Source organism: Cygnus olor, chromosome 1 (genome assembly GCF_009769625.2).
Source record: "Cygnus olor isolate bCygOlo1 chromosome 1, bCygOlo1.pri.v2, whole genome shotgun sequence".
Lineage (NCBI taxonomy): Eukaryota > Metazoa > Chordata > Aves > Anseriformes > Anatidae > Cygnus > Cygnus olor.
In genome coordinates, this window is record NC_049169.1 from 151586401 (window position 1) to 151612907 (window position 26507).

Genomic DNA, 26507 nt, shown 5'->3' on the forward strand with positions numbered 1-26507 from the left:
AGGTTAGAAACACATGACATATGAAACTAATGTTTAACTCTTGTTTTGCGTTTTCCTATTACTTTGCTGAAAAGCACTTGGAGAACAACGTCAGAAAATTTGGGAGTTAGAGGCCCTTTTGGCGCAACTAGACATATAGATTCATGAAGCATAGGCAGCATGAGGTTTTCAGCAGTGAAAAGGTCATTATATTCCTTATGTTTTAAGTATGTAAGGGACATTGCATTTTTTTCTTACAGACACACTCAGACCAGCAGTAAAATACATAAATTTTGTTTTATTTTTTAATTGCAAAATATTCATATGTAAGTATCAGCTCTAAGGTTATATTCAAAAAGATAAAAACCTAAGAATCTTTCAAAAGCACATGAAGAATTTGGTTTTGAGGAGTGGACCCATGGTGGTAATGGCAGATATTTATAGCACATATGTAAATAATATGATTTCACTACTACTACGACTAAATAAATACATAAATAAATGTGCTTTGTTGTTATTTGCTTTCTGCTCTTTTGTTTGCTTTATAGTACCATTCTTTCTTACCATTTTGTCCTTTCTTTTTCCCGTTTTCCTCAAGGTCTCATATGACCACATACGTTTGTATTATTCAGTATTTATTTTCACTGAAGTAAGCTAACTTTATTCCATAGATTAACAGATGAAGTGATTTCTGTGGCTTTTCATAGTAGCTTCATGACTGTATGACTTGCAGAAGATTGGCTTCTCTCTCCGCTTGATTTTTTTCTGTTCCTTTTCCTTTTTTTTTTTTTTTCGTATATTGTTGTACATGGATGAGTAAATCATAGAATCATTAAGGTTGGTAAAAACCTCCAAGATCATCTGTTCCAGCGGTCTCTGAGCCACCAATGTTAGCCACTGAATCATGTTCCTAAGTACCACATCCAACCTTTCGTTAAACTACCCCAGAGATGATGACTCCACCACATCCCAGGGCGACCCATTCCAATTCCTAACCACTCCTTCTGAGAAGAAATTTCTCCTAATTTCCAACCTGAAATGGAAACTTGAATTGCTGTAGGTTTTCTTCATTCAGTTCTGTATACATGTAGATGAACTGTTTAACTGTATAGTACTTCAATTACTTGAAAGAGAACAAGATCACATGCATTTTTAACAAACTTTTTAGTTTGTTAATTTGTTTGTTCTTTTCAAATGTTCAAGCATTTCTATTTAATAACTTGCTTTTAGATTTTTTCCAAGTTTTATTAACTGAAATTAATTCTGTTTAACATATACATCAATCTCTCAATTTTTGCTCCAGTGTTAAAGCAGATGAATCAAAACTATCCCATGTAATCTTGTACTGTATATACACCAAGGTAGAAGTTTGAGGCACTAAATTCCATAGATTGGTGGATTCAGTATGGGTAACTGAATCCAAGAATCTTTCATGTGACCATGCATGTCCCTGATAGCCGCTCTACCTCCAGAAAACTGGTATCTTCCAGTAATCTAGCAAAAATTAAAATCTGTCCGATGCTGACTTATGTTGGTTGAAAAAGAAAACAAAATGTATATTTTACTCTTGTGACATGGTATTTGATGTCTTTCCTCATCATCATAATGTGCAAGTCTGTTAGTTGTGTATGGTCTTCTTTTCCCTGTTTTGTGAGCAACGACACTGGACAAGTGGGCACATGGAGTTGGTTAGCAAGGCAGAGACTGAAAGGTTCATATAACAACATTTGCAGTTGTGCAGTCCATCATCAATTCTATTCTCTTGAACTTATCATTGGCACTTTCCTGTACAGATAAGAGCGAGCTATTCTAAGCTGTGTTATCATCAGTACTTTTATTTTGGCATTTTCAAATCTATCTGATATCAGTAAACGTAACTTTACTTCTCAGAGACAGAAAAATCAGATAGGTGAAATTGTAAGCATCACACTGGCAGTTCTGAAGCTATAATATTGCTTATATCGCTCTTCTACATGCTTTTAGAAAAAGTCACATAAATGGTGTATGAATGACATGGTTATAGCTGGGTGTCATGGGAGTTTCTGAAATGCTGTCATATATTTGAAACGTTTGAGACTGTATTGGTAAGAGGAATAATAAGACTGAGTCACAAAACTGAAGGTGGAGAAACTTAAAAATACAGGTAAAATTACACATAGGAATTATTAAAATTTTCTAGGAGTTGAGACTTCTGTTTAAAATATGATTTATATCACTTCCTCCCTATTGCAGGTAATATACATTTCTGGACAGTTGTTTTCAATAAGTAATGGTTGCAGCTCCAATGAACCTGTTACACTTAGCAAAGTTGTTCTCTGGAAAACATTATTTACAGAAGGTAATTAACCTCCTGCCTTTTCATGTTCCTACTGCATATGAGCAACTGGAAAAAATAGCTCTTTTATAATTATTTTCATGCACTTTGTTTCCTGTCACTTGTCTTGAAAAAATTATCACAACTTCCACTTTTTTTGTTGTGTTTCTTATATTATTTTTGCTAAATTTTAATTGTATCCTGACTTTACCAGAGTTGTGGAGAATCATTTTGTTTGGACATAGCTGTCAATAATTTTAGAATACAGTGACTGAGAGGGACTTATGCAGAGTTTTCCCTTCTTATTATTTCAGCCAGCATAGCTATCCATTTTATAAATTATTCTACATCAGAAACTGATATTTTTTTCTTCTTTCCCACTATTCTTCTGGGTAGATGGAGTACAATATCACTAGTATGATATTTGAATTTTTTTTTCCTTCCACTGCTCATTTTCTCTGTAATGTGCATTCATATTTTGTTCACCCAATTCTGTTTTAATTTTACCTGACAGTAAATTTTAAAAGACCAAGTACCTTTGAAATAGAATTTATTTTCACAAAATCAAATTCTTGTTTTCTGTGAAAGTAACTAAGCTTTTTGTTGCCTTTGATTTGGTACAAAACCTCGAACTATTTTTTACTTCATTGTTAATAAAAGTGCTCAGGCTTTCCAGCATACATCACAGGATACAATTCTTGGTGCAAGCACAAAATACAGCTGTAGCACAAAACAAAGAGCACTGGAAGAACATTTGTGCTGCCTCTTCAACAGTAAAATGGTATCTTAAATATTTTGCTTCTTTTTTTTTTTTTCTTTTTTTTCTTTTTTCTTTGGCAAGGGTGACAAAAATTTAGTACTGCTGTTTTTACAGAGATGGCTGGTTCTAGGATGGATTTAAAGACTTAAAAAGAACTACATCTGGGGGAGGGGATAGAGGGGAATAAGAAATAAGTTGTAGAGCTGAATAAAGATGGAAAGCTGAAAAGCAAGGAGGATAAGAAGACAGCAAGAGAGAGTGGTCATACCCTCTCCCCACCAAAAAAAAAAAAAAAAAAAAAGTCCAGCAAAAATTGAGTAAAGTTTTTAAAACATCATTTTTCTAGCATCATTCATTTACAACCTAAAAATGCTTGTTTAACAAAGATACTGTTCTTGCATCTCTTGTCATTGGAGATGGCAAATCCAATCAGTGATATCCAGAACAGGTGTGGCTGGGCCCCCAAACGTGGCTGATGCTGAAGTGTCTAACTTTTGTTATCCTCCTGCCACTTGCTGGTTTATTGCCTGACCCCAAGCAATACCAGGGCAAAGTGCAAGTATCCTCTGGTAACTACTGGTCTACAAGGAGAGTGAAGGAGAGGAATGGGCAAAGAACCACTGAAACTCTGGAAGATGAGGAAAAATCAGATGTTTTTTCCTCTGAAGGTGGCTTTAGGCTGTGGTGTCCCCAGCTGCAGGGCAGTTGGTTGGTACCAGGTTTTGGAGGCCAAGCTTTTAAAGTCTTTACAGGGATACAAAATTAACCGCAATAAATGGAATTTAACCATTCTTTGTTATCAGGAGTGACAGATTAAGTGGTTGCTGAGCAAAAATGTGTCTGACCTGCTGTACCCCTTGGACTGTTATTTTTACATCCTCCTGTCACAGACAATAACTGGAAACCAGTGGCTTCCTTTCTTGTGTCTTTTCCCTCAAATGATTTTGAATGGTGGACATGATATCTATGTTTGAATTTAACCAGTCTCTACAGTATATAAAGAAGAAAAGAAGAAAATTTTTTCTTTTTAGAAGAAAAATTTCAATTTCTTCTTTTTTAATTCTGATTGTTATTTTCCATGACAGCGGGATAGCATAATTGTAGACATGTCATTTGTATTGTATGTTTTGACCGTATTGAATAACTAAATATTTTTGCTCCCTTTCTTGTGAGAATACTAAATTTTTATCATCTGGGTGATTTTTACTCTATAGTGAAAATATATATTTTTGAAGCTTCATTAAAGACCTATTTTTGCTTTTCTTAGGAAAAAAAAAAAAGTAAGAAGCACTCTTTGAACCTAAATCAACAGGAACTTTTTAACAGATAAGAAAGTAATTTGCTCTCTTGGGCTTTGTTTAGTTGGGCTTTTGAGGGGTGGGGCTGGGGGTGGGAGAGTGATTGTGAGAGGTGCTTTAAATGAAAACATAAGCAGGTATCACTTTCAGTCTTTGTTTCAGTATATTTTCTTAAAGACAATATGATGGTAGGATGAATTTGAGCCCAACAGCTGAAGGGGAGAGCAATTCTAAAAGCTCAAGCTGTATGTACAGAAGAAAACATCTTGTGAATATTCCTTGGCATTGGTCTAGAACGCATGCATGCTTAGCACTGTGAGAAACATGGGCAATAGTAAAATTCTTCAAATACAGCAAATTCTCATGATTGTTAATGAAAAAAAAAATCTGATAAACTGTTGTAATCCTACTTGCTTCAGAAATTCTGTATAAGAGCCTTTATAAGGCTGAAAGAGTCATATTCACATGCTTCAAGTGGCTTAACATGGTAGTTTTGCAGTGGGCTAAGTTAGTCCTATGTGGACACAGTGTCCACAAAATTTAGCATTTTTGGACAGGCAGCATCCTTAAAATGCAGTAGTCCTCTATGTTAATAACAGATGATTTCTGCTTGTCTTGATTCAGGAACAGCTGATTTGTCACTCTTTCTGCTGCCAGCTGAAAGATGTTTTCTTCTTTGGAAGAGGAAGATTTTTTTTTATTTTTATTTTTTTTTTAGGTGAGACCCTTTAGCATTAATGTTTAACATAGAATTTCCCAGCAGTATGAAAAAGTGTCAAAAAATTGGAAAGTTTACTTTCATATAGAACTTAGTGAAAAATGACTAACAGGATAGAATTTGGAAACTTTCTGTTTTCCAGAGCCAAAGATAGTAAATTATAACAGAATATTTTAACTACATTTTACACTGCATTATTAGAAGTGCTTAAATCAAGAGAATGTGCTGAAGCTGTAGCCTGCTATGCAAACTATTAATTAAGCTGAAATGCTGGTTGGAAAAAACTAGTTAATTTATCATCTTAAAATGGCACTTGAATATAATAATTAAATGTATAAAATCTAGGTACATTTTTTTCATAACTGTGTAGTCTGTTGCCTTTCAATTTTTCTTAATAGTTATGTGTTAACTGTGATGACACACACTGAATATTCATCCATGTGATGATTTATAATGTAAAACTACCTATATCCTAATATAATTACTTCAAAGGTTCCTTTGAAATTGGTGAGAAGTAAAGGGGGAAGAACACTGAGATTTCATTTGCAGGAATATGGATATCCTGCCTTTGGATAGTGTTGCTGAAGTGAGTTTATTATGTGTGTGATTGACTGATATGAAATCAAATTTTGTTTTGTTTGCCTTACTTGTTAAGGAATTTTGAGACTCTTTGAGGTGAAAATCCAGCTGAACTTTTTTTCTCTTAATGCTAGACAACTATAAGTGAAAATTTGACAGTGGGATCTGAATTCAGATTAAATTATACTGTTTTGAAGGACAGTTGAATTTAGGAAATGGAAAATTTTCATCAGTCTATGGTAATAAAGTATTTAAACTAGTTGAATCTTTTGTTGTATATATTAGGAACTATTAGGTTTTACTTGCTTGTGAATACAGTGAATGCTTTATTTAGTAGCTCTAACCATATTTGAGTGAGCAGGTTCTTGCTTTATATCTTAATTTTAGTATGCCTTATAGTGTCCTTCCGTATTATTTTAAAAAGTTAGAATATTGTGTAGCAGGCTTTGTCTTTTTCCAATGTTAGCAGAGATGGATAACATACTGAAAAATATATTTAAGGTCCAAACTAACTCCTGTACTGTTAAGGTATTTTTCACTTGGTGTTACTGAAAGAAGATTGGGTTTCCTGAGCTAGATTTTGCTTTTTCTAAAACACCAGCAAGATGCTCTAACCTTATCTAGCTATAAAAATAAGGCATTGGCTTTTTAAAATATTCTAAATATGTCAGTTGCTAAGCATTTTTGATTTTTTGTGTTTTTTGCTGGAAGCCGTGCAATTAGAAAAAAAAAAAAATCTACACAGCATTTATTAATGTCCCTTTCTGATGCTGACATGTAACAGATAACTGTAGCAAGACCATGGGAAAGTGTGCAAACCTAGGCTACGATCAATAGTCTTAAGTAGCAAGTTACAAAAACTTACAAAGGATGAGTCATACTTACAGTAAAAAGAAGGAGTTTTAAAAGGTACAAGTGACTGGTAGGCACTTCATTTTCCATGCAGTGTGCAGGTGTTTGTTTGTTTGTTTTGTTTTGTTTTGTTTTGTTTTGACTTTTGAGCCCATTCTGGAGATTGGAGATTTGTCAGTAAAAGGTTTTTTTTTTCTACAAAAAGGAAATAAGCAAGACTATGTGCTTCACCCAGAATAACTGCTGATACAAGTTATGTGCCACTCAACAGCTGTCTGATATGCAGACTGGTCAAAATGCCAGCTCTGAATTCAAGCTGTTACAGCCTAATCTCATGTGTTCTTATTGCTTTAGCACACAATATTCTCTGAAGAAAAAGTTAATAAAGCAATGCATGGAGGAGAAATAATCAACACTTCTACAACTGATGTTAGTCAGCTGAGTTCCTATTCTAGTGAGGGGAGGGATACAAGTTTTAAAAACAGGCCTGCCATTATATGTTAGATTAAACTGTCGTAGCATACAAAAAGACCTCAATATTCAAACATAGTTGTGCAACGTTAGGTATTTAAATGTTATGTCTAAATACATGGATATATTGCACAATTTTTATAGGTTGTGAACACTATTTTAGGCATTCAGAACAGCGTGTTGTTTAGAAATACGCTGAAATACTGGAGTTTCTTGAAAGATATTGAAGTGCTATTAATTTGCCTGTACTCCACTTACTTTGTGGATGTTTTGTTCACATTATTCTTTACAGATGAATTATATTCTCTGAAAATATATTTTTTTTAATCTTTTTACTGTCTCTATCCTCTGTTAATTATTTTCTATTTTCATTTCTTTTGACACTGGTCTCCCCTGGCACACATACAAATATACACACACATTTTGTTTTATTCTGTTGTCCAATCTGACTCCAGCTCTTGCCCATCTCTTCATGATCTTTCTCTCTCCTCCAAGTGTATACTTCTTCACTCTGTTCATATGAGAATCAGCTTTTTTAGTTGGGAATCATGCTTTCTCTTCTAGGTTAGAAGATCTTGTCATCTTCCTTCTTGATTTTCGTGTAAAATTTATACGTTACACTTTATTTTCTTATTATATGTTCCAGTTCATCTCTCTTATAAAAGCTTTTGAAGGTATGTTTTATAGAGGATTTTCTCTTCTCTCTTTCCTGATACCCGTTATAATGCTGTTCAATGAACTATTTTCTAGTGTTATCATATTGGATTCACACTTAGGTTTTTTGTTGTTGTTGTTGTTAGAAAGAATATCATTCATTGTGTATTTTCAAACAGAAAAGTACATTTATATGACTAGCAACTCAAAATATTACAAGCAAGTGTCTTTATCTTGAAGCATATTTAAAGAAGCAAGAAGTCTTTTCAAAGAAGTAATGGCGTGATGAAGAAACCGTCATAACTGACTAGCTTTACACGGCTACTGTATAGTTAGATGTGTTACTTATACTGCAGTAGTACCTCAGAGACCTAGTTATGGTCCAGAAACCCACTGTGTGCTGTAAAAACAGAGTAAAGTCTATTTCTGTGCTATAGCTTTTGTACAACTGAGGAATGACATCCTTCCTTCAGGCAGCATCTCTCTTAAATGTGTCAGCAAAGCAGAATATTAAATGGATGACTATAACACGAGTCAGTAGTAATATGCTATTATTCTTGTATTTCTTGTATAAGCCCAGTAGAATAATATCTATAACATTTTTTTAGAGTTTCTGGAGTTCCTTGCAATCCCCATAATCACATCCCATCAGACCTGAACTTAACTACAGTGTTTATAGTCTAGGGAATTCATGGTACGTTCTTTCCTTCTGCAAGGCAACTTGAAAACAATTGTCTTCATTTTCAATGGGTTAAGATCCTAAACATGGTATTGTCAAACTGTAATTGTTTATGAAGCAAACATAAGATAGCAAAAGGTGTTGATTTATAAACAAAATAAACTCATTTAATTATATGCCTGCATTTTTACAGCTGGTATTTGCTTGACACATTGCCTGTTTACAGTACAGTGAGTGATTAACTGTTGTGACTAGAGAATAATTATTAATTATATTGCAATTTGGGAACTGTTATGTGTGTATCTAATAACTTAGGTTGTGCTACAAAGGCTGTTGGGCCAGAGGAAGTTAGTTACATTTCTAAGTAATTAGGAAATGCCTGCATTGCACTTTATGCTCTGATATGTGTATTTTTAGTGAGCTGTGTAGTACTAAGCCTAATTGCCCCAGACAATAGATTCATGGTCTAGAATCTAACTGGAATATTCTTTCCTCCATTTCTGACTTGAAAATTCCTCTCAAGCACAAGTTCATTATGAAAAAGTACCTGTATTTGTGCAAGCAAGCATTTTTGTTTCTTTAATACAATCAGTTCAGAAAAACTTCATTCAAAAACATCGGCTATGAAGAGTAAGATGTTCAAGAGGTTGATAATAGAATACAGATTATTTTCATTTTGAGGATAATGGTTAAAAGCAAAAAACCTAGAAAGTGGAAACAAAATTGTGTGATCTCATGGACGTTGCTTTAATGTTCATCTGAAACCTGTGAAAAATATCTGGTCTCCTGCATTTAATAAATGTTACCACTGTTGCAGATTTATTTTTTTTCACTTTTTTGAGCAATACCTATGTAGGAGTAAATGGCTGAAAACAGAGCTCAATACTCTCATCTAGTAAATAGTTTATCCCATCTGTTCTTTCTTCTACTTCCCTAACATCCAAGACACTGTTGTTTTGTGATGATTACAATACTGCTATTTTGGATCATCTTTCAAGACAGATCAGCCTCACACAAAGAATTTTTCCACACTATTTCCCTGATTTCATCATAATTTTTATATGTCCCTCTTCTCAGCCTACAAAATAACTTTCCATACAACAAGTAATATAACTCCACCCACTTGAAATGGGGAGAAATAAGGGAAATTTCATAATGGAAAGTATAAACAATCCAGGTACATGTTATCTTAGCTCACTGGTTTTCCTAACAGTTGTTCTTCTGAGACCAAGCCTTTTGCTTCCAAAGGAAAATGGTGTGCTGGCATGAGGTATATCTCATAAATCATATTCAAACTTTTGTTGAAGTTACTGACCCACGTCACAGGTTTCCTCCATCTCTTGGAGGAGCAGATTTATATTCTACCAGCATTGAGCTCTGTGTGTTGTCCAAGAAATGTCCTGAATCACTGAGATTCTAGCAGAGCACAGTCAGTTATAGTTGTCTCATTTCCTCAGTTTATGGTTCTCTTTTTTTTTTTTTTTTTTCCCTTCTATTAATCTTTTCCCCTCTTTTACCAAACAGAATTTCAAGGAAACTGGAAATTCCAATGTTTGAATGTTATTTTCAGATGTGTGTCTTCTACTTGAGCTCATGTTAAAATGTTACAGATATAGGTGAATATAGTCTCTTTCTATAATTTTGGGAGAAATTTCATTTTCTGCTTTTTTTTTTTTCTTGTTAAATAACTAAGCTCTTGGTTGTCTTTATTATTTTTATTTTATTTTATTTTATTTTATTTTATTTTATTTTATTTTATTTTCCCCCAGTATTCTGGCAGCTGATGCATTCTTTACAGTAGATAAAGCTGTCCTTCATCTCCATACAAAAGTGGGTAGACTTTTGTAATTGTTAGTATTTAGTCTTTCACTTTTTTAGAAGTCATTCATTCTGTACTCTTAATTCTGTGTACATTCACCATTTGCTAAACAGAGCTCATCCCAGCTAGAAAAGGCTTCCTGCATAGAAATGTCTGCTTTTCTTTTTGTTTCTGCACTGCCTGCTTCTGGTCCTGCATTACAGCTGTCTTTTACTCAGCCCAGCAGGACACATTGTTTACATGATGACATCTATATAGATACAAAACTTTATCAAGAAAAAATTATTCTGAAGATCTGTAGGAGAACTCCCTAGTGGGATAGTGTTCTTCTGAGAAATAAAAAATCTTTCTATTGATTTTTAGATTAATTCGCAAGAACCTCTTGAACATATTTCCAATATGTTATATCTTTTCTATACGGAAACCACCTGACTCAGGATACTCTCCGTAAAGCTTCAGCAACTTCAGTGGAGCTGTTGGGACACAACATTTTTTCTGGAAGATGAAGAATGATAATTTCATTTCAGTAAAAATATATGTATTTAAAACCAATGTTTCTGTTTTTTTTTTTTTGTTGTTGTTTGTTTGCTTGTTTTTTATTTTTTTGGTCAAGAGCAGCAAATTTTGTGCTCTCTCTTTTGCACAAATCTTTCTTTGCTCTTTGAGGGTTTCATTTCCATTAACATGGTTTTGGTGAAAAAATTTTACGTATTATTTGAAGATAAGATGACTGAGTGTAGAGTTGATGGACCTAGCTCATGTTACCTGAACTGTTCAATGAGATTTTGGCCTTCTTTAGTATTCTGTACTCTGTTTACTGTGCAGGCTTTATTTTGATTAATCTGGGCAGGACTGTATATCTGGCAGCGAACTGCTTTTAACAGTGATATAATCTGACTGCCAGGTCTGTTAGGATATTCCTGCTTAATCAAATGTGTATGACTGTGGGGAGTTTGAATATGCATGAGAAATCCAAGTGTGCTACCCTACATCTTCAGTCACTGATATGTGTAAGGAAGACTTGACCGGAGGTCAAGGTAGGGTCAAAACAAATTTCACAGTCAAAAAGCCAGCACATGTGGCCCCATGCTGCAGTTCCTGGTTCCTCTCCTTGATGGAATTTCTATCTGAGATCCTTTCTCCACTGGAAAACATTTCTGTAGGTACAACAGTAGAGGTGGTGTGTTCTCTGGATCTGTAGCAAGATTTTGACTTTAAGCCCGCTTGAAAACTCTGCATCAGGTAACTCAGACAGAAATTGCATGTTTAGGAAGCCCAAGGTTGGTGGATACCATGTGTCTGTATCACTTGCCTGTGTGCGGTAGCTACCGGATTGCTTTTTCTTTGTCTTCCATAAACCCAGCAGGTCATTTGGAGGTGCTACATAGTTCTATTCACTTGTGATTTGTGCATTTTCAGTTTTCTTGACTGTCTTAACATGTCAATGTTAGTGAATAGCTGTTCTTTGCTACCTAAATAAAAGAAGTTTATAACTTTTTATTTTGTATCTATAACAAGGCAAATAGATCATTTATTTTGCTTTCAATGTATTTTAATTGCTCTGTTCCCTTGCATTGATGGAACATTTCTATTTTCTCATAGCTTCTTTAGCTCATAGTTTAGTCTTTTATGTATTGACTTATTTGGTCTTCAGACTGCCTTCTAACTTTACTTGTGTTGATTTTACTCTTGGAAAAAAATGTCCTATAGATGTTGAATATTTATTTCCATTTATTGGATTTTGCTTCTTCCGTCATACTGCTGTTCCCTCTTGCTCTGTCTACTCACTGTGACTTAATTATATTATTCTAAAGGAGACTTCAAAAGGTGTTGAAGAATTTTAACCTTCATATGTTTACATCTTTGCATTTGGTGTAGATAATTTTTTTATTAAAATCTTTTTTTTTTAATATCACTGTAAAGTTTGTAATGCTCATAGTACTGTAATAATTATCCTAAAATGTACACCTTAATTACATTCCTGTTACTATAGCTTAGTGACTGAACCGTGGTTCCTGTGTGAAATGAAGGAGTGACTTATGATTTTCTCAAGAACATCTCTCTTATATTGTAGAACATGTAGTTAAAAGAAACATGTTTAAATTGTCAGGGACTGTTTATGTACATCGTGTCGTCTTGTAACATTTGACCTGTTACTGCATGAATATCTAACCCCACCTCCCCCACCCAGACATCCTACTTTTGGCTTAGTTGCCCACTTATACTTTGAGATTTAGTGTGTAGACTCAGTGAAATAACCTCCTGCAACAAGGTATGCATTTCAACAATATTCTTTCAATCTTCTTGTACTTATCTACAACCAATTTTGACCCACCTGCCTCACTCTGTTTAGTAGTCATTCCATCATATTTGTCTTCTAACATCAATTTCTCTTTATCTTGTTACGCATTATAGCTGTGTAACAGCTGTTGAATCCTCTTAGTTTAAGGTAGTTTTGTAGGCATGTGATCTCTGAAGTTACCGGGTGCTAATTCCCCTTTTCAGTACAAACATCAAAAAAAAAACACTTCTTTGTGCTTAAGAAATTTCCATACTTAGTGTACTCAAGAGAGGACTTGACAGACACTAAGAAAAGGATAGTATGTATTTCAAAACCTGGAAATTCCAAAATTTTCTGTATGAGTCTCGTTGAGACCGCTCATTTGCTTCTACACAAAAAGAGGCAGACCTTGTTATTTTTCTGAGTCAGCTACTTACAGATGGAGTTTGTTGTGTAGTTTGTCTCTCTTTCCTTCAGTTTTCTGCGTTATATAAATTGCTATAACTCTTGGTTTTCTTAAGAGCTGTCAGATGGCACTGGTCACGATATGCTTCTATCTTCCTTAACCTAGACCACACTCTAGATGACACTATGTCCTCACTCAAAAGACATCTGATTTATTCTATGGGAAAGGAATTTTTAAGAAATACTTGAAATAAGCATTACTTAGTTCTGTGAAGATATTCCACTGGGTACAGAAAAAATGTAGTTGTCTGCCTGTTAATGAGCAGTGTATTGAAAGCATTTTAATCTTCTATACCAAAGGAACGAGGCAACATCTGCTGTATGCAAAGCTGAGATTTGATCCTTGATGCAGTTCTTGCCACTATTGTTATCAACAAGACTTATTACTTAGTCTGGATGATTTTATATGAAGAATTCCTCAGGCTGGCAATAAAAGGGAGTCTATCATCTCCTGACTACATTTCTTACCACTTCTGCTTGTTGTATGGAATCTTATTTTGTAGGATGGGAGGAGACAGGACATGCAAAAGTGTAAAATTACGTACAAGTAATTGTGTTTGTCATAGTCTTGTTTTCTCCCATCCTACCTTCCTCCCTCTTTCTCCTTTTTGCATTATAGTGACTTTCTCCACATTAGTATATTTCCTAAATCTGAAAAAAATCTCTTTTTGTTCCCTTCCCCGCCCTTTTTTTTCTCCAATGACTACAAGGGGGAGAAAGGGTGGAAGTTTACTGTATGTAATACCCCTCTGATTGACAGTCTTTTTACCTCCTACTTCCTAGTAGGTAGATAACACTTGCTGTATGGGATCTTGTTTTGTAGGGTGGAAGAAGAGGGAGGACTACAACAAACACAAATAGTGGTATGTAATTTTCCCTTTCTCCTTTGTCTCTCCCTACTTACCAATCTTAACACAGAATGTTCTTGATCGTATGATGATGTTTTGTACTGCTATTTTCTGCTTTTTATAAAAAACACATCTTCCCAGCTTTTGTTAGTTAATTGGCTGAAGTATTTTAAGAAAGAATGCATATTTAAATACAATGTATTTAAATAGGTGTTGGGTCACTCTGTACTCATTCTTGGTCACAATGAGACTGAAGTTAAACCAAACAGATTCTATATCCCATTATTATACCTTAGTCCTCTAGGATATAATATATATCCTATATATATATCCTCTATTCATACACTATCTTTTAAAACACCTTTAAAAGCCTGCAGTATATCAGATATTGGAGAAAACAGCTGTGATGGGAAAGGGCAATTATCTGTCTATTAATTAAATCTACTATATTCATACAGTGTGCTATTTTTCCAAAAAGCTAATACTGTAGATCTGATAGATAACTGCCTGATTTTCTGGGTCAAAATTAATTAAAATATTGTAAACTTAAATTCTAGTTGCAGAGTCTTAATTAATTCGAATGGCAAGAGGCGAATCCATCCAGCCTTGCACAGCAAGGATTGTCTGGAGGTTAGAGGGATATTTCTCATAAAATGAAAGGGAAGATCGCTGCTAAGCACAGGACCTGTATTATTTTTAAGGGTAGGCTAGCACTTTAAAAAGTACTGTGCTGTGTAGTGTTTGATCATTTTGCTCAAAACCACAGAAGTTAGCCATATTATATCTTTTTTTCTTCTTCTTTTTTATTTTCCTTTATTAAGGTGCCCTTAACTTCTGCCCTCATGTTAAAATGGTACAAATTGGCAGTGTTTATAAGGAATATATATAAAACATCATAGTTGTGGCACAAAGATTATGGAAAAAATACTGAATTCAGTTATCAAAGGAATAGAAAAAAGCAAATGATGCAAAAAAAAAAAAAAAAAAAAAGCAAAAACTTGTTTCAAGAAAGATACCATCTCCATTAAAGAAACTTTTCTTAGAATTATTAGGTTATTGGTTCACTATTGCCCAAGAGAGAACATGCCTGCCTAGTGAATCATTACTATTTTCTATGACACCCTTAAGATCTGGAGAAGTACGGCTACAGCAAAACAAAACAACAAAAAAAATAGTCATATATTCAATTCGTAAATATCTGTGAAATAATTGTGAAATGAAAGCTGCATTTGCATTTGCCACAGTGATCAGAAGGTTCTTCCATTTCAGCTGAAAACAAGAGTGAAACCCAACAAAACCTCGGAAGATTAGTGAATCTGTAGTCCTTTCGATAAGGGCACATTAGGGATCAGATCCTGTATGTTAACTGACCCACACAGATTGTATGTCAAGAAAGTAAATGGAAAAGGTGGAATAAATTTTATCTGTTTGATACTCAGTAAAATAATCTTAATATCTGCTAGGAGAAGAACCTATTATAATGGATTACGTTAATTCTCAGCATGCTGCTGTGGTTTATGGACTGACCAATGATGCCTCTGGTCAGAACATTTCCTTCTATTGTGAAACTAGAAATGCCTTTTTTTTTTTTTTTCCTGGTCCACTTAAAAGGAAATTCAGCCTTTTGGTGGAATGGTATTTCCCAGTCTAAGGTAAAATCTAAATTCATGTTGTCAACATTGAGCAAAACTACTTCATCATGCTGGGAAATTAGTCCCCAAAGTGTACTTTATGCAGATGATAACTTGATGTTTTGGAAAAATATGAAATAAGATAATAGAGAACTAATTAAGATGTAGAGGTTTTGCATGTCTTTTCCTTCTGGCATTTGGAAAAAAGTTAATTGCTTTTATTCTGAGGTTCATAATGTTACCATTAATTTTCATGATAACTTTGTTGCATAGACATGACACATACTGAATAGAGCTGTCTGTTTGATAGAGAGTGCATGGGCTACTAAGATGTCAAGAAAAATGGCACTTTTAGAGTTGCAAATTATTGTGGATTAAGTTCTAATTGAGGTGGATGAGGAAGGAATTGCTTTTCTTTTTCTTTTTGTTTTAATTTAATCTCATTTTATTTAATTTTATTTTATATGATCATGATTTGTCTGCAAAACCTTCACAAATCCTATGGAAATGATAGCTTCCTTCTCTCCATGCAGCCTAGAAGGTTGTCCATTTTAATTTCAAGAGGTTTTCTTGGACTATAGCAGAGTGGCAGCCACCTCTGGGTTATATTCTCTTTTTCTGAGTACTGTGGATGAAATATATTTTAACGGGAATAGGTATGTAGTGACTATTTTACCAGGAGGAATGGAAAGGAGTAGCAGAACTTGGAAACTCCAAAAGTCCATGGCATCACTGTGGCACCTAAAAGTCCTGGTTAGCAACAAAGATCCCATTATCTGTGCTGGCTGAATTGTGAGTGCAAAATATATGTTGCATCACATCAGTCTTGCATTTTCTATATTTCCTGCAAACAGTGTTTGCAACAACCCTCCTAATGTGACAAAGTAGATATGACAATTTGCTAAGACTACTACAAACCTTTTCAAGCAAAGCTTTCCTATGGACATAAGTGGATACTTCGAAACAGATATGTGGTTGTACTTTCTGCAATTTGCTAGATTTTTATTATATTTCTATTATAAATAATGAAAGGAAACATTTATGAATACTGAATGGTTGATTTTGAGAATGGATAGCTAGAGTATGAAGTTTACCATATTTAAAAAATAATAATAATTCTAGTTCTTCAGTTATACTGAAATTTCACATTGTTAATGAGAGATGGCGTGGCTGAAATTCTCTCAGAACCTGAAAACTGCTATTTAGGTGTAACAAATCAATTAATAGTAGCTGTATGTCCATGCCTGTTTATTTTGCAACTGGGATATTCTTTTGGCAATCTTTTATTTTTCTTGTTTTATGCCAAATATGTTATGTTTTTCTTACTGTGAGTATAATGACTTTTGCCTTTTAAAATCATTTCTGGAGTCCTCTGTTTTTGCTCTTTAAGCCTATAATTATTATAACATGTTTGTAAACATGCCTATCCATTTTGTTTTGCCTGTTTCGAACTATTAATAATTCTCATAAGAGAAGAGATTTCTCTAAGTACCAAAATGGGATTCTGACGGTACTATAAAAAGTGTTAGTTGTGGACTTGATGTTGAAACAAAAGAGATGTCAGCCAAAGAGAAGCAGCAACTGCCTGCATCTACTTCCAGGGCAGGAGAATTACCAATACACTATCTTTCCTGAGGGTGTGGCAAGAGAAACCTATACCACGTACACAATGAAATGAACTCCAGACTAACAATGCTCGAGAAACGTCTTCATGTTATGGCACCACTGACTTCTTTGAAGTTATGTCTGACCACCACAGCATCTTTTTAATGATTCAGCACATCTTCCTTTAGCCTTGTTTGGAGGTGGGCAATAGGTTACCTATTCAGGCTCAGTAGAGACACTGGCCCCATCAAAAGCTGTTCCTTCCCAACCATTTGTCCTAGCACCATGCCCAGGACCTGGGGAGGAGGGAGGGTAAATTGTTATTTTCACATTTCTTATCAAGCCATTTGTAGCTCTGAGAGTTCTACTATTTCTGTTCATGTGAGTTTTTGATAATTCATACACTGAAGTGCTTCTGCATTTTAAAAATATTAAGTTTATAAGAGATTGAAAAAAGCAAAATTTCTCTTTTCAACAGATGATTTTTTTTTCCAGTGAAATGAACTGTGTACGTAATAAGTTTATAACACAAAGAGAGATTAGTGGTCTCAATAAAAGTTAGGTTTCTTTACCTTATAAAGAATGAAATATAAACATTAGGTTTTATTCTTTTGCCTAAGAAACCGCATGCTATTTTTTTATTTTCTGGTCAGAAAACTGGTAGTGGTCTTCCTCAGAGACCTTTCCAAAGTTCTGGGTTACATGTTAACTTCCTTTAAAAAGATAAAATTGGATCATTAATAGAGAATTTTCTTTTCAGTCCTTTCATAAAATAATTTAGTTCATATTTAATTAATTTATTGTATTTTTATTCAGTGAGCATAAGAAAAAAAGTGTATCAAAGACACCTTGTAAAGGAGGGAAAACTTGCAGTAGTACTCAAAAAAAAAAAAAAAAAAAAAAGCAGGTTTCGTAACACTGCTGTTCAGGAGGTGTATTGAGATGCCAAGCCTAAAAGATGTTGAATCATCAAAGATAACTAGACATTTAGTCAATTCTCTGAGGTAACTTAAGGAGTTCTCACTGAGAAATCTGGCTTTTTTTTTTTTTTCATATCCTTTCTCAAATGTTCATGTTTGATATGCTCAGTTTAAAACACATCTGTTTGACAAAGTATTCAAACACTACAGAATTATCCAAGAATTTGAAAGTCATGTGGTCTCTCAACTCTCCCACAGTGACCATCAATATATCTCTTCCATCAATATGTTTCTTGTCAAGCTACATATTGTGCTCTGCATTGTTTCCAAATGCCAGCCTAAGCTGCTACTGTCAATTCCCCTCCCCCTCCCCACTTATTTTTTTCTTTTTTTCTGAATATATCTTACTTTTAGAAAAACAAAACAAAACAAAAACACACCTGAAGCAGGGGGTGGCTGTATATGAACATGCAGAAAAAAAAAAAAAAAAAAAAAAAAGAAAAAAAGGCAAATTTTTGCATAAAAAGGAGCCTGTCTTAGATGTTCACTGCACGGAGCAAAACAGCACTCTGTGATCTCATGGTCTGGACCTGTGACGGGAGAAATCAGTAGAGACGCATGCTTGGATGAGTGATCTAGAAAAAAGCAGTCCCATGCCTATGTCTTCTCTGTTCTCTGCATGTACACCGAAGACATAAATGTGTGTAAAATGTATCTTAAGCTCTAGCATCAGTTTAGTGCTTACCTATACTCCCCTTAAACCTGGGAGGATTATTTGGCTGTTTTCTATGCAACTTCAAAGAACATTTCTAACACAGAAATAAATTATTTATCAATCAACTTCATTTTAATAAACAGATATGCAAAATAGAACAATGACCAAAGGAGTTTAATTTAATTAAATACTTAGTAGCACTTTTCTTATTTCTAAACTGAAACATAATACTTCTTTTATACCTGTGAAGCAAATATAATGTTTTCTGATTTAGAGCAGAGTTCAGAAAAGTTACTGTAATGTTAATACGTAGGGAGGACCATGGCTGAAAGAACTCCTGCTTTTCTATCTGTCCAACCTGGTATTTTGCTCTTCTGAGTTCTTATGTTATTTATTTGACCTAATAATTTTGATTATGTTATTTCCATTTGACCCACTGAGTTTGGAATGTTAGCCATGTTTATTAAGTGTATTAGAGTCAAATAATTTACCATGGAAACCAAAGATTTCCCAGTCTTCACGCAATATTCTTGGAACCCGTCTTATTAATAATGGAATTTATTTTGCCATCTGCTTGATACAACTGATTTTGTTCAAGTAAGCTGAAGCAAAGGAGATGATGTGGACTACATGATTTTTAAAACATCTCTTCTTGAAAAAAATTGAAAAATATACCTTATCTATGAAAGGCTACTGATTGTGCTTTTTAGCACAGTCATTTTTTGATATACTGCTGACTGTCCCTTTCATGTAAGACATCAAAATCACATGAGTGAATTTACAGGGGTTCTGACTGGGACTCTGCAAGTCAATAGGAGCTAGGGCAGTCCTCCCTCTAAAAATAAATGGCCTCATTTTTAGACTTTGAAGAAATTTTCTCTAAAGCAAGAAAAGTGTCACTGCCAGATGGTGATGGAAGCATTTCTACAGAAAGGGGACATTAACAAAGATACACTCAGCAAAGCAATTGTTACCATAGTTACAGGATGCTAAGCATTTTCAAATAAATAAGTAAATAAAATTAGCCTGTAGTATTTAGATATCTCAATGGGGAAAAATAATTTTGGATTATTTTTTCCTTTATGAAATGGAAGAGTTTTATCTACTATTGCTTAAAATTTTTTACAGCACTCTCCTTGCTTACTTAGTGTGTTCCTTTCTAGTTAAGTACCTTTATCAGCTGTATTTATTTTTTGTTCTAAAACAAATACTTTTAATTAGTGTGATGGTTTTACCCAGCTGGGCAGCTGAGCTCCACCACAACTGCTCTCTTACTCCCACTCCTCAAAAGGAGAAGGGGGAGAAAATACAATGCAAAGGGCTCATGGGTTGAGATAAGGACAGGGAGATCACTCAACAGTTATCATCACAGGCAAAACAGACTCAGCATAAGGAGATTAATATAATTTATTGCCTATCACTAGCAGACTAGAGTAGTGTGTAACTAAAAGCAAACTAAAAACACCTTCCCCCCAGTAGATCCTCTCCCACTTCCTCCTACTGAGTGGCACAGGGAATGGGAAATGGGGATTGAGGTCAGTCCATAACACTTCATCTATAACTCCTTTCATGGTCACTGTCTTCCCTTGCTCCAATGTGGGGTCCCTCCCATGGGATGCCATCCTTCCCAAACTGATTCTGTGGGGTCTTCCCACAGGCAGCAGCTCTTCAAGAACTGCTCCAACTGCTCCGTACCACGGGGTCCATCCATCAGGAGCAAACTGCTCCAGCACAGGTCCCCCACGGGTGGCAGCTCCCCCCAGGCCCCCTGCTCTTGTGTGGGCTGCAGTTCTGGCCCGGGGCCTGCTCCTGCGGGGGCTCTCCATGGGCCACAGCCTCCTCCAGGCCACATCCACCTGCTCCACCGGGGGCTCCTCCACAGGCTGCAGCGTGGAGATCTGCTCCACTGTGGGACCTGGCTGGAGTTGGCTCTGATCTGACATGGGGTAGCTTGTGGGCTCTGCTCACAAAGGCCACGCCTGCAGATCCCTCTACCAAAACTTTGCTACATAAACCCAATACACTTAGTCCCTTTCTACATTCTACCACCATATCTGCATAACTGAACAGAGTGTAATCATCTGTATGATTTGGGAGAATAATTGGACTTTGATAGCGTAGTATGGCAAAAGGTGAAATTAATGTTAGCGTTATAAGAGCTCCTGACTGTCTTTAGTTTGTGACTGACAGCCTGCTGTGTTAATTACCAAACAAAAAGGTAGTTTCATGGAAATGCAGACACATTAAAGAGTCTAGAATTTGGTCTGAGTCACTATAAAGTGGACTAAATAAAACCTTAGAGGAAGGAAGAGTCTGAGGTAGAAAAGAAAGTTAAAGCAAGTGTATTTTAATATAGGAAGCAGTAGTACGTATTTATTACCACATGGCCAAGGATAACATCTTTACCATGATAACATCTTTATTGTTGCATCTGTGTGCTGTGCAGATTGTGGGGTTTTAAAGTGTCTTATAAAATCTGTTTGAGCCATAACAAAAGTTGAAGAACTCTAATAAATCAAAAGAAAACCAGGCTCCTCTCTGAAAGGGAGAACAATGCTGTTTGGGTATTTCTTCCCTCCTCTTTTGCTAGAGATATTCATCAGATATCACTTATTTAAATAAAAATTGTGACCTTCTAAGCCCAAACAGAAAAGGTTAAGGCCAGTCTGACAGGAGTTTATAGGTGAGAGATTTCTCATCTTTACAGGAAGCACTGATGAGATTTTGGATATTTTGTTCTGGAGATCTTCTCTGTATTTGAAAAAGCATTCTGACTAAAGGCCTGAAAAGGTTGAGATGTGGCATGGGATTGCTCTTGAGCTAATTTGACAACTTGTTAGTTTATATAGAAATTGTGGCAATTTTGTTGGTAGCAAATCATTTTCTCTTTAAAGTGTTCACCACCGACCTGAACATATGGAAAATTGGTGTTGCTCCTATAGCTGAGCTCTCCATTCTGCAGGATAACACTGTGTGCTGCATTTGCACCATCTGTCACTATTTTAAATATTTAGATTAATGGTCTAACACTAATCTAATGTCTCAAACTATTAATTGCTCTCGATCTGCGGAAAGGGAGACAAAGAGAAAATGATTTCCTCCAGGAAGAGTTATTCTAATGTAGTTTTCCACTTAAAATATTTTGTAGATCTGGGCCAAATACACTAATACAGTTTAAGCAAGCAAAATATTCAGATGTGAATAATCCATAAATATACATAACAAATCATATTTAATTACATTTTGATGTCTGGATAGAAGCCAGTATGTTTTCTCAAGTCTCATAGGGAAATTGCACAGGCTATTTATGCATCATTTCATAAATTGTTTTACCACCATTCTTAGTTCTGTTCTTGAAGCATATTTTAAAGCTGACATCACTGGCTAAGACCAGGATCATATTAAAAACAAAACACAAATTTCAGCGTAAAAGCACCAAAGAATGTTCTGGTGAAACTTTTTCACTCAGCCCATTTGAAAAAGTTTCACATCTTCTTGGATGTGTTTTTCCTCTTTCTTTCAATGCAATAAATTTCACCCATTAAGAGATTTTTGATATTTAATTTGTTATATTAGGCAGTCTTATAAGCTACCTCTAGCCTTCTTTCAATAGTTGGATGTGTTGAATTTACTAATCATTTTACATCTGTGGAATATCAGCATCATATCTTGAGAGAATGTGGTAGGTAATTGTTATATTTGTTTTAACATTTATTAATAATAATGTACAGTTGTCCTGAAGAAATGATTTGTCATCTGAAATGTACACCCACATAAACACCTTTTAAAATGTGTCATCAAGTTTCTTAATGATAAACAAATGCATTCTAGCTTTTGTTCTGTTTTGTTTTTCCATTTACTCCTCTCACTTTTGGGGATGCACACTTTTAACAAATGATTTTGTTGTTGTTGTTGTTATTAACCCTTTTATTTATCTCCTCTGTAGTAGTTAGTACCTCATTTTCTGTGGTTCCATAAATAGATAAAGATTTCAAATACATTCCCAGCCAGGGCAAAAGCAAAATCCAGAGGAACCAAGAAAAATATTTTTTTAAAATATACAAGAGTTATCATAAATAAGCTGCACTGTTGCTTTAGCCATTTAGTGCATGTATTTATGCGATAGAGAAATGTGCAAGTATATGTTTATTTGTCTTGGCCTTAAAATTAGTCATTTTTTCCAGACATTTATTTGCATTAATATTTAGTTTATTATGGTATTCATACTTAGTCTTGCTAAGATAATGCAAGATAAATTTATTACAAAAGCTGTTATTTTCTTACACATGTGTAGCTTACTTCACTGCAGGATACAACAAATTAATTCAGCTATATTTGTTGTGCAGGCCTGCAAACCCAAAAAATTAAATAAAGTAAATCTGACTGAACCAAACAAAATACCAGGAGAAGTTTGGAAATGGGTGCTAGAACACGACAATGATATTTTTGGTCTTGATCAATGATGAATCAGTGAATCTAAGCCAGGGCTAAGTAAATATTGCCGCTGACTCAAATCTGCATGAAGCCTTGAAGTAAAGGTATCTCCCATGGATTATATAGACATCCATGTGCCATCTCTTAGGCCACATAGGCATCCAGCAGTGCCAGCTCTTATGCAAATTACTTCCTTCTGTGTGCTCATAATTGCCACACATTTATGATTTCTTGGCTCAGGCAGAGTCACCTTTCTGCCTTGAGGTTCTCCTCCTGTTGCAGTTGGCGTTGGAAGAGCATTGCTGGCAAGCCTCAACTTGTTTATGCCACTTTCCCACTGTGAGTGTTTTTGTGTCCTTCATGAAGTAAATTACTTGTCACAGAGCTTGTCATCAAATGTCTGAGACTTCTAATTTGTGAATTTAGTTAGGGAGAGTTTGATTAATTTCCCTTTGATGGAAACTGACCTTCTGTACGGTGTTACACACAAGATTTAAATGATATTCTGTTTGGTGTTGTATACATGATCAAAATGATTTTCAATGAAAATGAAGTTTCATCCATCACAAATTATTGCAGTTGAATTGCATTATCATTATTCATTTTTAAAAAATCTACTATTTTTGGTAAGGAAAAGATGAAATAGATGGTCTGTAATATATAGATATATTTGAGTCTGTTATGATCTAGAGGATACTTGCACCAGTAATAGCTTTGGGGTTCATTGCTCTTTTGGTGGCACGAGAGGGGGGGGGTAGAGGAAAAGGGAAGATGGGAAAGTAGTTTTAAACGTTAAAATACAGTAATATATTTGGGGGTAACTACAAGTATTATTTAACAGTTTGAATTCCCAGAAAATAAAAATAAAGTTAGGCAATTGATTTTAATTTGTGTTTTACCAGACAGTGTTCTTATGGTTTGTTTGATAAATACCAACTGTTTAATTTTCTTTTGCAAGGAAGATTCAGCAAAACTTACTTGTATGTATCAAAAAAAAAAAAGTAACAGTGGAAGGAATATGTCTACATTCACATTGAGCCATTTTTACTGTGAAATTAATATGAAAGGAAATATATTTTTGTCAATTTTCAAATTTAATCAACAACTTGTAATTTTTTAATTTTGTATTTTTTTTTCTTCCTTCAAATTTTGGGGGGCCTATTTTTTTTTTTTTTTTAAGAAGTTTACTCAGAGAAAGTAAAATGAAAGATTGAAGGAGCTTCATAAAATTTATAATGATGTCAGGAAAGAAATTCTGTTCAAAACTTTTAAATAAAAATACTATCCATTTGTTGTTGAAATTTTGGATTATGTACTGAGGCAAATAAATAGGAAAATCACTTCACTAACTATCAGAACAGTTTGGTGTTGAGTATTTTTTAAAATTATCTGATTTACAGCATTGACTAAGCATGGCTCTTTTTTTCTGCTTCATTTAGGTAAGTATTCTGAGCTGAAATGATGCATTGTATGGAAAAATCAATGTAACGATCTTTGGAAATGCCTTTCAAATTAGTAAAATAAAAGTAAGACAAAATACAAACAAAATGCTATTTTTAAATCAATATATTACAATAAAAAAAAAAAAGAAAGAAAAACTAGTATTTAAATTTCATATAATTCTGAGCATGCAAGCCTATTTTAAAACAAGTACCAAAATGCTCTACAGCTGCATCTACTTAGGAAAAAAAAAAAAAAAGCTTTAAAATATCACGTCTCTTGCAACACTACCAAATGAGGCTTCACAATCATAGGGGAAAAAGTCTTAGCTAGTATTTTCTTTCCTCTTGCTGTATAGTCACCTCTCAAATTGTACCCTGATTCAAGTGCATGAGGCAGCAGATTTAACTTTCCACATGTAATCTTGTTTGATTATATTAATTTTATTTTTAAGCAATTTTCTTCAAATTCCTATATGTGTGTATACACAATGTAAATTTTCCAGGGAAATGTTTCAATTATTCTTCCAATCACAGTGCTTATATATCAAGTAGAAAATGCTTTTAATCTTGGGAGTAACTGTTCTATGATTTGACACATCAGTGAGCATGCTTATGTTGTGTCTTTTAAAAATGTTTCACTTTACATGTATCTGTATTTAGCTTGTTCTAAGGTTTTATTTTGCTTATAGTGCCCTCACCTGTAACTTGGGGCCAACTGCAGAACTTTAGCATTTAAAGTAGCAATTTTGCCTGCATCTTAACCTGAGAAATAAAGCTAAATGTATTATTTTGACAGCTGGAAACAGTTAATGTGTTCCAGCTGACTTTCATTAGTTTGAAAGATTATACTTGACACATTAATGGGGTTTTAGTATACCCTAAACACAGTTTACTTTTATGTCAAACCTCAGTTGTGCACTTTTGCTCTGTAATGGAGCCTGCAAACACTAATGAAGCAATTCATTGTCACTTTAGTTATAGGTATGATCCTTAATTTTACTATTTATCAAGATGTGGGGCACAACAGATCAAAATAGAAAACAATTTGGGTGGGAGATACAAAACTAGTTTAATTGCTCTTTTGGTTAACGCTGTGCTTCTTTATTTCTCCTTTCTTCAGTTTACTTCTGGCATTTTTGGGTAAAATCTCTGTTAGAAGTTCATAAGAACAGAAGTTCATAAGCACATCTTTCAGTAACAGACATTATAGATTTTTTTCAGAAACACAAATGAAACTAAGATTATTTTTTTAATTTTTTTTAAGACTACTCAAAACCGTCTTCCAAATAGTCATGATTTAAATCTGAACACAAAACTAAATGGATAGGTGTGTAATGTGTAAAGCAGAATGAGTTTTCTCATTCTCAGGTCATCTTAATTTGATATAGGGACAAATACCATATAGGCTACTTTAATTTACACCATTACTCACATTTTAGTACACAGATGCAGGGCAACAGCTGGTAGAGTACAGGTATTTTTCTAATGACAGAGCAAATGAGTGGGGTACAATAGCTTCTTTTTGACAGGGAAATTTATATCTGGCAGGATTTAATCACTGGATCAATCATTGGATTTAATCACTGGATTTAATCACTGGATCTCTGAGATTCCCTTTTGTTGGGAACCTTTTTCTCTCCCATGGTCTTCCAGACTATGGATCCTTTGTTCTCATGTTGCCAGTCAGGCAACAGAAGCTAGTGGAGACATAGCTGTGGAAAGTCAAATGAAAACAAAAACAAACAAACAAACAAACAAACAAAAAAAAAAAACAACACTTGCTTTATTCTTTTTAAATGGAAAGGTCAACACATAAAAAATAAAGCTTTTGGTCCAGTGAGAAATGGTGCAAGGTGGGGAGAGGTGGAATAGGGACAGCCTGCAGATCAACCATTAGATTCTAAAAGTTCAGAGTTCTGTGCAATTTTCAGGGCTCAGGCAGATTTCCTTAGGTGTGTTTTCCTGGCAGGAGTTTATAGATGCTTCTGACAAATTCTTTTTTACAGGGCAGAATCCTACATCCTGTAAATCAAAGCTTGTTCA

The 26507-nt window shown here is 34.6% G+C and overlaps 1 protein-coding gene across 3 annotated transcripts in view; it reads left to right on the forward strand.

Moving 5' to 3' along the window:
- Positions 1 to 26507, forward strand: part of FGF14 (fibroblast growth factor 14) — a 411758-nt gene that overhangs the window by 221254 nt on the left and 163997 nt on the right. Inside the window, exon 2 of one of the 3 annotated variants that reach the window (XM_040537898.1) lies at positions 13693 to 13732. The exons of the other annotated variants lie outside the window; for them this stretch is intronic. The gene's annotated coding sequence lies outside the window, so the exon portion shown is untranslated. The remainder of the gene's footprint in view (positions 1 to 13692; positions 13733 to 26507) is intronic. 3 annotated transcript variants of the gene reach the window in all.